This window comes from Podarcis filfolensis (assembly GCF_964270895.1).
Source record: "Podarcis filfolensis genome assembly, chromosome: 13".
Taxonomy (NCBI): domain Eukaryota; kingdom Metazoa; phylum Chordata; class Lepidosauria; order Squamata; family Lacertidae; genus Podarcis; species Podarcis filfolensis.
The window spans coordinates 25,380,749-25,396,407 of record NC_139615.1 but is presented as its reverse complement, the minus strand read 5'-3'; the positions used below and the strand labels follow the sequence as shown (position 1 = coordinate 25,396,407).

The window sequence follows — 15,659 nt, the reverse complement described above, 5'->3', positions numbered from 1 at the left end:
CATAGGTGTTGTGAGTAAAGCAACAACACTTCGAATAGGTTACCTTAACCAATGGGGGCTTATAGACAGAAATGAAACCTTCCTTCTCACTGATTCCTTCTCTTCTAGGAACTAATGCTGGGAAAGTGGATTACTTCATTTCATGCTTTTATTTCTTTCTTGCTTATTCTCCAAGTTTAGTGAGTCCAAGCCAGGTACAGTATGAGTTAACATGTGCTAGTGTTAGCTCCATCTTGGTGACATGTAAAATCTATACTTACTATAGAATGGCTTTGTTTGCCTTGAGTAATAAACCTCAAGTGTTCTTTATTCTTTCAACCAGCAGTCTTACCAGACTAGTTCTTTCTGCACACTGCTTCAATATGTTTACCAAACTCCAGCAACAGGAAGCTCCCTTACCTTGAGTGAGACCATTAGTCGGTTTAGCTCACTGACTAGCAGTGACTCTCCAAGGTTTCAGGTAGGAATCCTTCCCAGCCCTACCTGAAGATGCCAGTGATTAAACCTAAGACCTTCCACTTTACCACTGAACTGCAGCCCTTTCCCATAATAGCTAAAATTCAGCAAACCAGTACAATGTCAATCTGCAACTTTACACATTTGTCAATAGCAATCCTGCTGCACTTTAAGCATTAGAACTTCACTTTTCATAAATGAATATAATTAGTTTTATAGACATTAGCTGGGTAGTACCAATTTACATCCCAGAGGGTATGACTCTGATAATTTAGTTTGCTCACATGGGAATCCTAAAAGATCTCATTTAATGGTTGTAGTCAAACAAACCCTTTCAGTTAAACTGCCCTCCAGAAAGACAGTTTCCTCATGATATGGACCAAATACTGTGCAGGTAAAAATGGTCAACTTTCAAGAAATAATATCATAAATTCTCCTACATTTTTAACAAGTCCCTTGGTGACTAGTCAGTTTGCATTTTGGAAATGCTGTCATTTTAAATAAAGCCCCTGGGGCATATTAAAACCTCATAATTACACTTCATGAATAGATGGGCTTTTGAGTAAATCAAACAATATAATTCCATTGGGGATTTTCCCCCAAAAATGTATTTCTTCATTTTGAACTCAAAATGAGATGTTTCAGTGATGTAAGAACAATTTCTTAACCCTAACAAAATCAAAGGGGCTTCAAATTTCCCATTAATTACTATTATGGAAGGTTCCTATAAAGTTAATTATCCCAAATACATGGTATCACAGTTGGTTTGCAAACCTATTACTTGAATACTACACATGTTGCCATGATATGAGGAATGGTTGCAGATGAAATTTTGTCTCTTTCACACACCATATCAAGAAAACAGTCAATTGCTCAATTTCAGTTTGTAGGACTGTACTAGCAAGCAGTCAGGGCCATCGATATCATGCGTGATGTAAGACATGGCATGTCGCCATCACCCTCTCAGGCTGTTGACTCTGGCCATGGATGAGATCCAGGCACTCTTGGAGGAAACTGATTTTCATCATCTGAAGCCCTTCTTCTTGTGTCCCTCCACGAGATGCCTGGAGGGTGGCAACCTGAGAATGGGCCGTTTCTGAGTTGGCTCCACATTTGAGGAATGTTCTCCTCAGGGAGGCTCACCTGGAATCTTCATTGCGTATATTTAAGTGTCAGGAGAAATTGGGTCCTCCCTTAAAGAGGGCACGTATTGTGGTAAGACCTGGAAAACCAATACCTTGTGTTGTGGATGGGTATGATTGGTCAGCCACAACACCCAATTGGTAGGTCCCTTGAAGCTGGGTGAAATCTGGCCAATGGGGTGCAGTCCAAATGGATCAAGGGACCTTTACATACCCATGCACGTGACCCAGAGCTTCCTCTTTCGGCGCATGCATTCGGAACACCCGCCCACCTCTCCCTACTTTTAGGGCTTTGCGCTTGACCTTGCTATGCCATCGTGTGTCATCCCTCATTGGGACAGGGACACGGCAAGAATTTTCCCCACTTGGCTGATTGGCTGTTGCCATTTTGGTTTTGCCTGCCACATAGCAAATCGTCACAACTTGTAAGGTTGTGGATAGGCTCTGGTTCAGGTGATAGGGATAGAGAACGCTCTCGCCATCCCTATGTGAAGGGTATTCCATTAAAGGAATCCAGGGACTCGATGGTTTGGTCAACCCCTGAGAGGGGGTTGTGCCCATGCCTGAGTCCAGGGGGACATTTGGGTGGTGGAGATGCCTGTTCCTGGCTTTCCGCTTATCCAGGTGTTCACCCTTGGCTGACCTATGCTGGAAACCTGGGTCAGTGCTACCTGCATGGCAGGGAGCTATTCGAACCAGAGTCTATGCAACCAGTCACTTTCTGTAATCAATAAAGTTGTGGCCCAAATTCTGCCAAAAACCAAAACCAAAATTTGAGTCAAGTGTGAATTTATTTAGGGGGGAGGTTTCTGGGTCTGAACACGCAAAAAATTCTTCTTCTCCCATGCCTTTGGCTAATTAAATAATCTATGGACTTTTAAACTGTGTGTGTATGGGTGTATGTGTTATGTATTTTTGTGCTTTCTACTGTAAACCACCCTGTGATCCTTGAATGAAGAGCAATATATAAATTTAATAAATGGATAATAAATAAATGCTGGTCTTTTAGGTGAGAAAATGCTAGGTGTTAAAGATGTTGAAAATTAAATGATAAGATGCAAGTAAAAACAGGAGAAAATTGGAATTCAGAATGGGGGTGGGGGAAAGTCCACATTGCATTTGGTATGTTGGAAATGCATTGAATATTTGGGAAATTGTAAATATAAAAACTTGAAAATAAAATTTATTAAAAAAAGAAAAGAAAATGCTAATTGTCTGTGATCTCTTGAAACACCAGGCCCATATTAAAATAACGAGCATTCACACTTTATAATGTGGGTGCCCTTTGCGGGATCGCGCACGGTGCTACAGTTCCCAGGGAACTTACTAGTATAGAGGGGGCTGGCTTGCCTCTCAGTGTTATTATTTGGAGGTTCACACCCAGCCTCAGTAATCAAGTTTCTTGCTGGGAGGCGGGACCAGCCCCATTTATAAATAGGGGGTGGAGCCGAGAATAGCCAGGCAGTTGGCTCTGGAGATTCACCTGGAGATTCACCCTCCCTACCCTCCCTTTGTTTAACGTTTTCTTGTTTGCAGGTTAACTTTTTCTTCCTGTTTAGCGGGTGCTGCTATGGTCTTTGACTGGTTGCTGTTGAAGGACCAGGAATAAATTTTCCTGCATTGGTAGCAATTCGTCACAACTTTGGCGATTATGGCCTTGGGCGGAATCCGTTAGTCTTTTATTTCCTATATGGTGTGTGTGTGTGTGTGTGTGTGTGTGAAGTGGTGACTCACCCCCCCCTGCAGCGGTGATTCCAGGGTCCCCCTCTTAAAGGGGTTATATAATGGGTGTCACTGGCCATAAACCGAAAGGCTGTCAGTGTGGGGATATGGGCTGGGCTGCCTGCTACACATACGCCTTGCAGTGCACCCCATATCCCATTTACCCTGATGTTCCCCAGTTCCCCCAGCTGGGGGGCTGGGAGGGGTACATGCCCAAGGCCTAAGCCAAGGTCTTCCTACATTCGGAAGTTTAATAAAGTTGTGGCCTAATTTTTAATTCCATAACATTGTCAGGAAGACCAAAATTTCAATAAAGTATGGGGAAATTTTATATTATATTTAGGAGATCACTGTAAAGAATTGAACTTTTTAGCAGGACTGGCTACTTAATAAATGACTACTTAATAAATTTTGACATTTTGAAATACAGTGGTACCTCCGGTTAAGTACTTAATTTGTTCCGGAGGTCCGTTCTTAACCTGAAACTGTTCTTAATCTGAAGCACCACTTTAGCTAATGGGGCCTCCTGCTGCAGCCGGGCCGCCAGAGCATGATTTCTGTTCTCATCCTGAAGCAAAGTTCTTAACCTGAAGCATTATTTCTGGGTTAGCAGAGTCTGTAACCTGAAGCGTATGTAACCTGAAGCGTATGTAACCTGAAGCGTATGTAACCCGAGGTACCACTGTATCACTTGACCATATAACACAGGTCCTGAAAGAACTACATTGGATCCCGATACATTTCCGAGCGCAATTTAAAGTGTTGGTGCTGACCTAAATGGCCTCGTCCCAGTATTCCTGAAGGAGCATCTCTACTCCCATTGTTCATCCGGGACACTGAGGTCCAGCTCCGAGGGCCTTCTGGTGGTTCCCTCACTGTGATAAGTGAGGTTACAGGGAACCAGACAGAGGGCCTTCTCGGAAGAGGCACCCGCCCTGTGGAACACCCTCCCGTCAGATGTCAAGGAAATAAGCAACTACCGTATTTTTTGCCCTATAGGACGCAATTTTTCCTCTCCAAAAATGAAGGGAAAAAGGGTTTCTTTTTTGTAAAAAGAAGTTGCCTGCATGCTGAAGCCTGTGCGTGCTGAGCTCAGCGCGTCCAGGCTTTGCGCACCTCTCCACAAGCAGCGGGAGCCCGGCGCTGGGCTCCCGCTGCTTGTGGAGAGTTGCCTGCATGCTGAAGCCTGCGCGCGCTGAGCTCAGCGCGTCCAGGCTTCGCGGACCTCTCCGCAAGCAGCAGGAGCGCTCCCGTCGCTTGTGGCAAGTTGCCTGCATGCTGAAGCCTGCGCACGCTGAGCTCAGCACGTCCAGGCTTCGCGGACCTCTCCGCAAGCAGCGGGAGCGCTCCCACTGCTTGCGGAGAGTTGCCTGCATGCTGAAGCCTGCACACGCTGAGCTCAGCGCGTCCAGGCTTCGCGGACCTCTCCGCAAGCAGTGGGAGCGCTCCCGTCGCTTGCGGCAAGTTGCCTGCAAGCTGAAGCCTGCGCGCACTGAGCTCAGCGCGTCCAGGCTTTGCGCACCTCTCCGCAAGCAGCGGGAGCCCGGCGCTGGGCTCCGCTGCTTGTGGAGAGTTGCCTGCATGCTGAAGCCTGCGCACGCTGAGCTCAGCACGTCCAGGCTTCGCGGACCTCTCCGCAAGCAGCGGGAGCGCTCCCACTGCTTGCGGAGAGTTGCCTGCATGCTGAAGCCTGCGCGCGCTAAGCTCAGCGCGTCCAGGCTTCGCGGACCTCTCCGCAAGCGGTGGGAGCCCGGTGCTGGGCTCCCGCTGCTTGCGGAGAGTTGCCTGCATGCTGAAGCCTGTGCGCGCTGAGCTCAGCGCGTCCAGGCTTAGCGGACCTCTCAGCAAGCAGCGGGAGCCAGTGCTGGGCTCCCACGGCTTGCAGAGAGCTGCCTGTTTGGGGGCTGGGGTTGGGGGAAGCTCGGGCTTCCCCCGGCCCCAGCCCCGCGCCTGGGGGGAAAATAATTTTCCCCCCTTTATTTCCCCCCCAAAAAACTAGGTGCGCCTTATGGGACGGTGCGTCCTATAGGGCGCAAAATACGGTATCTGACTTTTACAAGACATCTGAAGGCTGCCCTGTTAGGGAAAGTTTTAATGTCTGATGTTTTATTTTTTATATAAACCGTAGTCCACAGTTTAATCTGGGGACTGGTTCCTATATTATCTGGTGCCTGATGTCAGCAGCAAGCATGAGTTTGTGACAGCTGGCTTGCATGGATTGTTTTATTTGTATTAATTCTTTCCAAGACAATGTCACAGGCCATGCTATTATGCAGATTGTGAATTGTTGGTTTGGAAGGATGTCTACAGGAGTGGGGAAGTGAGGGAGATCACCTTGCCACCCCCCCAGCTAGTTGTTGCCCAGTAGCATGTGAAGTTGGTGGAAAGCACTTTTTCACCCACAGAGTAGCTATTTTGAATATGTTTGCGTACTCAATGCGTGGTGCATGTGCACTTTCCCCCCAGCTGGATAAATGGGTCTCTACCATGAAGGCCCATATTTTGCATATTTTGCTTTCCTGCTTTTAACTGTATTTAATTACATTATGTGTAAATTGCCTTGAGATGGTGGTTTAGTTGGTGGTTCATAAATTAATGGCAATAATAATAATAATAAATACAGAGATAGACATGTCAATATGATGTGTGAATCACACACAGAGAGAGGTGGTGAATGAGAAGGAGAAAGGGTGTGAATGTGTGGCATGTGAGAAATGTAGCAGTGTGTGCTGTCAGGCTCAGGCAGAGTTCTCATGCAGCTTCAACAAGCTTCTTTTTCTCCTGCTAAATCTATTGATTAAAGATCCTCCTTTTCCTTTTTAATCCAGTTCTCAAATCTAGCTATATATTGTCTTGGTGATACCATGGTTTATAAATTTCCAATGCCTACTCATTGACCTTGATATTTGATAATGGGTTACATATTTGTGAGTTCTTGCTTGATCATAGCAGTCCCATTTCACATTTGGATCCTATTAACTTTAAACTTAGGGGACACACACTGAAAGATGCTTGTGCCAAAAATATGTTTTCTTTCCTAGAATGGCAGAAGTGGGGAAATCACATTATATTATCAGACATGACAATTCCGATGATGAATGAAACCCATTTTCTGCCAGGCTCTAGACAAGCCTCTTTAATTGTTGCTCTTGCTTTTGGCCCTTATTATCCAAATCACATGCAGGTATTATTTCTCTTAAGATATAACAAGTACATATTTTTCAAGAAATGCTCAGAGGATACAAAATAGAGTACCTGCAATCACCAAGGACTAAGGAATAGAGACCAAACCTATGTTAGACTGGTTTCTATCAATTCATGTTTTTTGGTTGTTGGGCTTGGGTAGATTTGCAAATTGGCCTTAATTATCCAAATCACATGCAGGTATTATTTCTCTTAAGATATAACAACTATGTGTTCTTCAAGAATTGCTCAGAGGATACACAATAGAGTACCTGCAATTAGCCAGAGGACTGTAATGGGAAAATTCTCCTAGGAATTCCAGTGGCCAATAAAAAAATAAATCATGTGCATTGTGAAGGATGCCATAAATATGCCACTTATTCAACATCAGGACTAGGGAGTAGAGAACAACAAGTCTATGTTAGACTGATTTCTGCCAACTCATTTTTGTTGTTGTTCTTTTTGGCTGTGGGCAGATCTGCAAATTAGTCATTAGAATCAGGCTCTTGCAATCACAGAGATTCTAAGCCTGTGCTGAAGTTAGATTTGCACACAGACTGGTGACATTAGTAATTTTGGAGATATAAATAGATCAACTGAATTTAGATTTGCATTGATAATGCTGATATTCATAATTGTGTTGCTGCTGCTGCTGCCTCACATAGCATGCAAGACTCAAGATGTTCAGTGTAGAAAGTGGCGTTCCAGACTGATTCATCCCAGGTTTTATCAACGTGGAGATTTCATCTATGGAGCCATCGTTTTTCAGAGTGCCGTTTCTCTGTCTCCAATTACCTTGAACAGACATCCTGATTGGGAACAAGTACCTAAAGTGTTTGTATAAGGAATCATTTCTCCTTCCTACTTGTCTCTGTTATGTTACATTCTGCAGCAGAAAATAAAGAGACTGAGCTTTGGTTCTTTGCAACCCTGATTCTAAAATAGAAACTTTGAACAGACTAGACTAGGGAGAGGTAGTGGAAGGTCCACAGGAATCTTAAGTTTTCAGCCTCCAGACAATGACATGTTACTTTGTGCAATAGGAAAATCAATTAATAAATTAAAGGCATTTTATTTTCCACCTCCCCACATACAAATAACCACTGAATATGTACTGGGGCTTTGGAAATGTCACCTGACTTTTATAGCATTTCCTTCCTCTTTCCATTTTTATCTCTCTCCATCACCATGCTGTCTTCCAAAGCAGGATTCTCATGCTGTGGAAGAGTGATGGACAGCAGTACCCAGTTAAGTTATGATATTGAATTCTGCTTCACAAACCAAGCTACTATTCCCACCAAATAAAGGGTCTAAACAGCTGAGTTTTAGCACCATGTATAGAGCGAGGAGCATCCCTCTCCTCAGCTCCCAAAACATTACTATATCTCATTGGGTATGTTTGTAGTTATTCAATATAGGAATTAAATATGTCCTTGCCCGGAGACAATCTTGCTTGCAAGTCCTGGATGATCTGTTCCTTTCCATACAGGCCTTTTACCCATCTGGCCTGGGAGGGCAGTGCCCTGACTGAGTGACTGACTGACCTCAGCTACAAAAGCTGCTGAACAGACTCTTGGGCTGGGGTCTTGTTTAGCATTTTTTTGTTGGGCTGTTTCATTTATTTATTCATGTTATTTATTTATTTATTTTGAATTTTCATCTTTCGATCTGCTTATGAATCAGATTTTTGTCTGATTTATTTGGAAATTATTTCAGTTTGGTAATTTTTGATGTATTTTATTTGTTCATCATGACTTAACCAGAATGCTGGTGCTTTGAGCCCACCCAGAGATGCCTGTGGAGTAGATTACACATGAGGTTTCTGTAGGATTCTGTACTGTAAGCTGCCTTGAGCATAGTTTTAACTAGGGAAAGGCATACACATAAAATGATGGTGGTGATATTAATATGGTAGCTTTGCCTTACTCTTGTGTAAGAACATAGTATATAGTAATGAAGCACAATAACTAATTTTTTTGGGGGGGACCACTCATATGCACAATAAACTGGATGAGAGCAGGGCAGTGTGAATTAAGCTGAGGTAAAGATACACCACATCCAAGCCACGTTCAGCAGCAGAGCTGCTGCTGCTTCTTGGACTAAGCCTGGTCTGTGGTGGATTTTGGGGTCTCAGATTTCATGTGCACCCTCAGCCTCTTACCTTCCATTATACTTCATTGTTGTAGCACACACTCCGGCTCCACGTGCAGTACAACTGAACCTGTTGAGATGCCCCAAATCTGCCTCTAGGCTTGCCAGGTAATGTCTCTTAGTGGACTATCCTAACTAGCCCCCACTTTGATTCTGCCCTCATACCTCTAGAATGACGATTTTTTCAGCTTCAGCTCAGCGACCCTCAGCTCAGCCAGCTTCAACTCAGCCACCTCAGCCAAGGTTCAGCTAGGATGAGCCAGCTGAGACAGGAAGCAGCCCTCTGAGTCACAGATCTGCTGTATTCTAAGATGCTCATCCAAGGGGATCTTGCAAAAGGATTGCTATTTTAGAAAATAACAGCTTCAAAAAGAGCAGAATATACTTGTGACACAATATGCAACTCTCTTTGTAGTGGAGTGACAGAGAACTATCAACATCTTTTGGCTTTGGCTTTTGCGGTAAAGGAGGTTAATGAAAATCCCCAGATTTTACCCAATATTTCACTGGGATTCAATATATATGATAACACTTTGCAAGCTAGGTGGACCTCTCCTGCTGCAATGCAATTTATTTCACCAAAGGACAGACTCCTCCCCAACTTTATGTGTGGTATCCATGAACATTTATTGACAATCACTGCGGATGTTACTAATTCCTACTTTCCCATACCACAAGTATTTGGTATCTACAAGATTCCTCAGGTAAGAGTGCATGTGTGTATGGAAACAGAAGAAATATATACAATTTAAATACTGCTTTCCATTTTAGAAGTGGTTTTGGATCCATCACAAATTAGTTTTTTTAAATATATTTTTATATTTCACCATGTTTTTCATCAGAATCATAATTATCTCAATCCAACTTAATTTGCAAGGTTGCTTCTAATGTGATTTCAATTAATAAGACAGTGGTGTGATTTGAGATTATCTGGATAACATGTAAGATTTAAAATTATGTTTGATGTAAAATTTAGTGAGACCTTGAAAATCTTCAAAAAAAAAGTACAAAGTACGAACAATGATTGAGATATATACATGATGTTTTATTAAGAAATACAGCACTGTACAAATGTGTTTGCAGTTCCACCCCGCCCCCAAACATAGAAGCACCACCAATGTAAACTAAACTAAACTAAAATATTTTCACACCCTCAAAATATGTTTAGCTCATATATGATTCTGCTTCAATCATACTGGAGAACACTGACCTCCCTTCTTTCTACAAAATGGTCCCAAAGAGACTTGATCAGTTCAAGTGGATTCTCAAATTACTTGACTATTTCCAATGGAGGTGGATTGGATTATTTGCTACAGATGGAATGACTTTACAATGGTTCATACAGAAGATGGTTCCAGAATTTTCCAATCATAGCATTTGTTTTGCATTCCTTGACTCATTCACCAGTTTTGAATATGATATTGAGAAAGGAAATTATGACAGAAGTGCTATGTTTTTGTCTGATAAGATCATAAACAGCAAAGCCAATGTCTTCGTCTTCCATGGAGAGGTTACAAAAATGATGTTTTTGAGATGTCTTCTACAACAAAGAATCAAGCCCAAAATGCCAAATCCAAAAGGAAAAGTCTTCATTCTGACAATCGGGATGGAGTTAAAAACCTACCTCTTCAATCGTATCTTTGATATACAAGATTTGTCTGGTGCTTTATCATTTGCACTTCAGTCTAATGAACTTCAAGGATTCCAACACTTTATTCAGAACAGAAACCCTTCTAACGCTAAAGGAGATACATTTATTAAAGATTTCTGGACAGATCAATTTCGCTGTATATCCCAGGATATTGTTCTAGACCCTTTTGTATTGGGTAATTACTCTGGGAGAGCTTATTCATCTCCCTGCACTGGAGAGGAGAAACTAGAGAGCCTTCCTGAGCATGTCTTCCCAAGGAGTGTAACAGGCCACAGCTACAGCTTTTACAATAGTGTCTATGTTGTGGCTCATGCCTTACATGCCATGATATCATCCAGATCCAGGAGCAAAGCAGGGATGAAGAGAGAAAGATGGAGCCTTCACAATCATGAGCCATGGCAGGTGACAAGAGTCCAAACTTGAATCAGGGGCTGGTTGTTCTACTTTTATTATCAATTCCAGTAACATTTAACTGTACATCTGAATGCAAATTGGTTTGTGAAAGAGAAATGAAGAGAGGGATATGTGAAAGGGCACATGAGAAAGAGTGGTATGTTTGAGAGATGTACATGGTGTGTGTTTTTGTTTTCTGTCTTAGTTTCAAGGATTCCCTCTTTGCTGACATAAGCACCCAGTCTCTTTGTTTCTTTGTTGCCCACTTCTCATGTGGTGATGTTGATGGGAACAAGCTTTGCTCTGTGTAGAGAGTTTCTTCCCATATTTTTGGGAAGGGGGAATGATGGGAACCATTCCATCCACACAGCTATTTTTTACATATCATATTTGGAGCTGTTGGCCAGCATGTTTTCATCCATTCAGCAACTTTTCTGACTGGTTGTTTGAATGCTCTTTGTGGTGTTGTTTGAATGGTCTTTGTGTGTGTGTTGGTGTGAGCATGTTCATGTGCATTGGATGGAATTCATTTGGGCAGAGACAGACAGTTAGGTGGAAGTGTGGTGTGTGAAAGAGAAATGAAGAGAGGGAAATGTAAAAGGGTACAGTATATGAGAAAGAGTGGTATGTTTGAGAAATGTACATGGTGTGTGTTTTCAGAGTCAGGCAGAGCTCTAACGTTGCATTAGCAAGAAACATAAGGAGAATAAGTCCTATATAGTAGCATCAGCTTCATCTGAATTGTTGGTCTTACCCACATTGTGAGATGCAGCTTTAATTAAGGAGACCCAGCTATGTCCCTTAGCTTTATACTATGATGGAGAGGGGGAGCCCTGGTCTGTCCAAACCTTTGGCACTGTAGTCCTCCAAGTCCAAGAACAGCAATATTACATCTCCAGGTCAGGTTAGAAGCAGCAGTGATTCATCTGATGGAGACACTTTTTAGATTGGTCCTGTGCAACCTTCTGCTTCTGTGTTGCCTTCATTCCCTATAGTTAAGAGGTACAAGGTTGGGCAGATTTTCATAATGTTTCTTAATGTTTGTGAGATCTTTGTTCGTGTGATTGCTCAATATTCATATTCAATATTCATTAAGCCATTAAGCAGAGAAAGAGAGAGACAGTGAGAAAAGTGTACACGTAGTGTGTGTGAAAGAGTAATGGAGAAAGGGAAATATAAAATATGGATATGAGGTGACTTATCTATGAGAGTATTAACGACACTTTTAATTTTTGATCGTTTCTTCAGTTTTTATTAATTTTCTGATCATTTTTTAAAACAAACATCCCTCTCCCTGCTCTACCACGGTTTCAAATCGAGCTGTACACAGACATGATGCCCTGTTTGAGTACATTATATACTTTATAATACTACACACACACACACACACACACACACACACACACACACATATATACTATATACATTTAGGCCTGTTTGATTATTTTCAGAAGCTTTTGGCCATAAATAATAAACGTCTGACCTAGATCTTGCTTTATTAACATTATCTCCATCAAGAGGGCATTGTCCACCACAGTGGCCTTCATGCAAGGGGGGCGGTTGTGTGTTTTTTGGTCTGGCTGGACCATTTTCTTAAATAGCTCCCTTTTCTGTTTTTGTTCCAGCTCTACCATTTTTTGAAAGCTGTGTCATTTAACAACAGTGTTAAGGAGAGGGTTTCCTTTGACCAGAATGGGGAGCTCATTCAAAAGTATGACATTATTAATTTGGTCACATATCCAAACCAATCTTTCAATAAAGTGAAAGTTGGAAGGATGGATCCCCAAGCTCCTCCTGACGAACTCCTGAGCATCAACGAGGATGCCATAGTTTGGCACAGCTGGTTTAATCAGGTAGGACCTCAATGCAGATATTTGGGAAAGTGTCCCAGTTCTCAATGAGGGTGAGTCTTTTGTTCAAAGCCCAACCCTCTGCATAATTTTGTCCTTGCCTATGCTCATTTTCCAACCACCCCAACCCTCTGAGGAGAGATTTCATGGAGGGTTCCCCATTACATGAAAATGTTACTTTCATTCAAGCAAAAATGAAAAGCAGTCCTATGCAGACTTATCCCTGTGAGTAAGAGGGCATAGTGTGTGCTTCAAAATGTTTATATTGACAGAAATTACTTTGCAAAAATGTCAATATTATGCTGGTGTCAGGGAGTTTCAGGACACTGGTGAATGTGCAGTGGGGGAAGTGGGGCTGGAGTCTGATTGGGAAGGATGGGCAGCAAGGAAGCATGAGGCAGCTGAAGCTGCAGAGTTGGAGGGTGAAGGATTCAAGGAAATGGGGGAAGAAGCAGGTCAGTGAAGTGAAGAACCAGGTGCTTCCCTCCCCTCTCCTGCATCACTGTCTCCCAGAACCACGAGAGAATTGAAGCAGGAAGAGCAGAAACAGCTACCATGCAAGTGTACGGTAGTCTCCAGCTGTGTGTATGCAGTCCATAAATGGAAGTTACACAAGCTGGTGAAGGGCATGAGGCTCCCTGTTGCTGCAATTGAGCCATCAACAAGGGGTATTATGGTATTGTAAGTGTCAGCTTAGACAAGTGCCATCTGCACTTGTTAGACTGGGCCTTCAGGACTTATTCCACAGGTAAACAATTAAAAATGTTGTTTATGTTGCTTAGGAAGCTAGACAACTGTTTAACATATTCTTTCCTGAACCTTCATGATTCCAAGATGATTCTCCTGATAATTAACATCTCCCCCTTTCATTTGTTGATAGACACAGCCTGTTGCTTTGTGTAATCCCAAGTGCCCAACTGGTTATAGGAAGAAAAGCAAGGAAGGGGAGTCCTTCTGCTGCTATGATTGCATTGTATGCCCCAAAGGGTGGATATCTGATCATGAAGGTGAGAGTTTCAGCATACAGATGCAAGAAAAATATCTATACTTCACAGCCAAATATAAGGAAGAATAATGGGCACATTATGCGAATGCAGTTAATGAGTACTACGTGGGCAATGCCATTTTATGTGTCCAGCTATGGAATGTTATGTGCCTTCCATGTTTCAAATGAGATTTTGTAGTATCTATGAACATATGAAAATGTAAACCTTTGCATCAAGCGCCATCTATCACAGCAGCACACTCTTTGAGCTAGAGGGAGCCCTGGCTGATGATGTGTCTCAGCACCAACTGAAAAATATGTCAAGGAAAGTGAAGCAGACCTGTCAGTTCAGCAACAGAATGAGGCCATTCTGCCTATTCTTTCCTTGTCATATTAAAAAAAAAAAGAAGTTCACTAAAAGTTTGTGGACTTGAGCTTGTGGACATCTAATTAAGCTGAATATTAGCAAATTCAGTACAGTTAAAAAAAGGCAGTTCTATGCACAGTGCATAACTAAATGGTGGAACTTGCTGCCATAGGAGACAGAGATTTCCTGCAACTTTAATTGCTTTAAGAGCATTGGACAAATTAAAGGAGAAGAGGGCCATCAGTGGCTACTAGCCTTGATGGATATGCCTCCATGCTCAGCAGCAGGAATGCTTCCTAATACCATTTGCTGGAAACCACAGTGGGCGGTAGAGTAGTCTTCTGTTTGGGTCCTGCTTATGGGTTTCCTACAGGCATCAGGCTGGTCACTGTGAGAACCAGATCATGGACAAGAAGGGCAACTGGCCTGATCTATAAGGCTTTTCTTTAGCACATTATGGACTATTCCTTGTCTCAACCTTAATTTACATTTCTGCCTTCAATGTAGTTCCACGTGTGTACAAGCTGAACATCTACAGTGAGGTTTTTGAACTTCTGTGAAGTGGCTATAGTTCCAGTTCCTTGTTTGTTTTCCCTACTGATCCCTAAAAGCATGAGAGTTTGTTTTTGTAAAATAAGAGCAATCAACATTTGCTTCACACAATTACTAATAAATATGAATTTTGTTTTCTCCTACCGCGTTGAGGCACCCATAACATTTGTGGCAACTATGTGATAGCCTGGAAATACAATGTTCTAATGTCCATACAAGAAATACATAATACAATACATTATGGGGAGAAATATGAACATATAATCCAGTTTAATGTTCAGTCAAATCACATTGTTCTTCCTATGTTTTAATGATATTTTAGCCATTGAATGTAACACCACAATTCCCACTATAAAAATAGAATGGAATACATGAGTGAATACACAAGTAAGGAGAATATTTCATTTTTCAGTTATTACATATTGTACTAAAAAGGTAAAGGTAAAGGACTCCAGGACAGTTAAGTCCACTCAAATTCGAAAATAGGGTGTGGCGCTCATCTCTGCTTACAGGACGAGGAAACTGGTGTTTGTCCACAGACAGTTTTCTGGGTCATGTGGCTAGAATGACTAAACTGCTTTTGGTGCAATGGGACACTGTGATGGAGGCCAGAGAGCATAGAAACACCATTTACCTTCCCGCTACAGCGTTACCCATCTATCGTATTAGACGTGCGTGGCGCTGTTGTCTAAACCACTGAGCCTCTTGGGCTTGCCGATTGGAAGGTTGGTGGTTCAAATGCCCATGACGGGGTGAGTTCCCATTGCTCCCTCCCAGCTCCTGCCAACCTAGCAGGTCAAAAGCACGCCAGTACAAGTAGAAAAATAGGTACTGCTGCAGTTGGAAGGTAAACTGCGTTTCTGTGCGCTGTTGCTTCTGTCACAGTGTTCCATTGCACGAGAAGTGGTTTAGTGATGCTAGCCACATGACCTGGAAAGCTGTCTGTAGACAAACACTGGCTCCCTCAGCCTGAAAGCGAGATGAGCACAGCAACCTGATAGTCACCTTTGACTAGACTTAACCATCCGTGAGTGCTTTACTGTCAGGGAAAGGGAAGTAGCCAGAGATGGGGGGGGGCATGGAAGCACTTACCGAGAGCCTAAAGAGCCCTTTTCCAGTCTGTCTTCTGAATTGGAGACTGAATTAGGGAGGGGCCAGTCTGTCCCTGGAACTAGCTATATTCAGAAGAGAGGAAATAAGAGGCGTG

The 15,659-nt window shown here is 42.7% G+C and overlaps 1 protein-coding gene across 1 annotated transcript in view; it reads right to left on the bottom strand.

Annotated features, from left to right (window-relative positions):
* The window catches only part of LOC310746660 (olfactory receptor 10A2-like), a gene marked incomplete at its 3' end in the record, with an annotated part of 44,731 nt that extends 29,107 nt beyond the window's left edge, over nt 1-15,624 (bottom strand). The window contains exon 1 of the mRNA XM_083580640.1: nt 15,545-15,624. The remainder of the gene's footprint in view (nt 1-15,544) is intronic.
* Between the last annotated feature and the right edge of the window lie 35 nt (nt 15,625-15,659).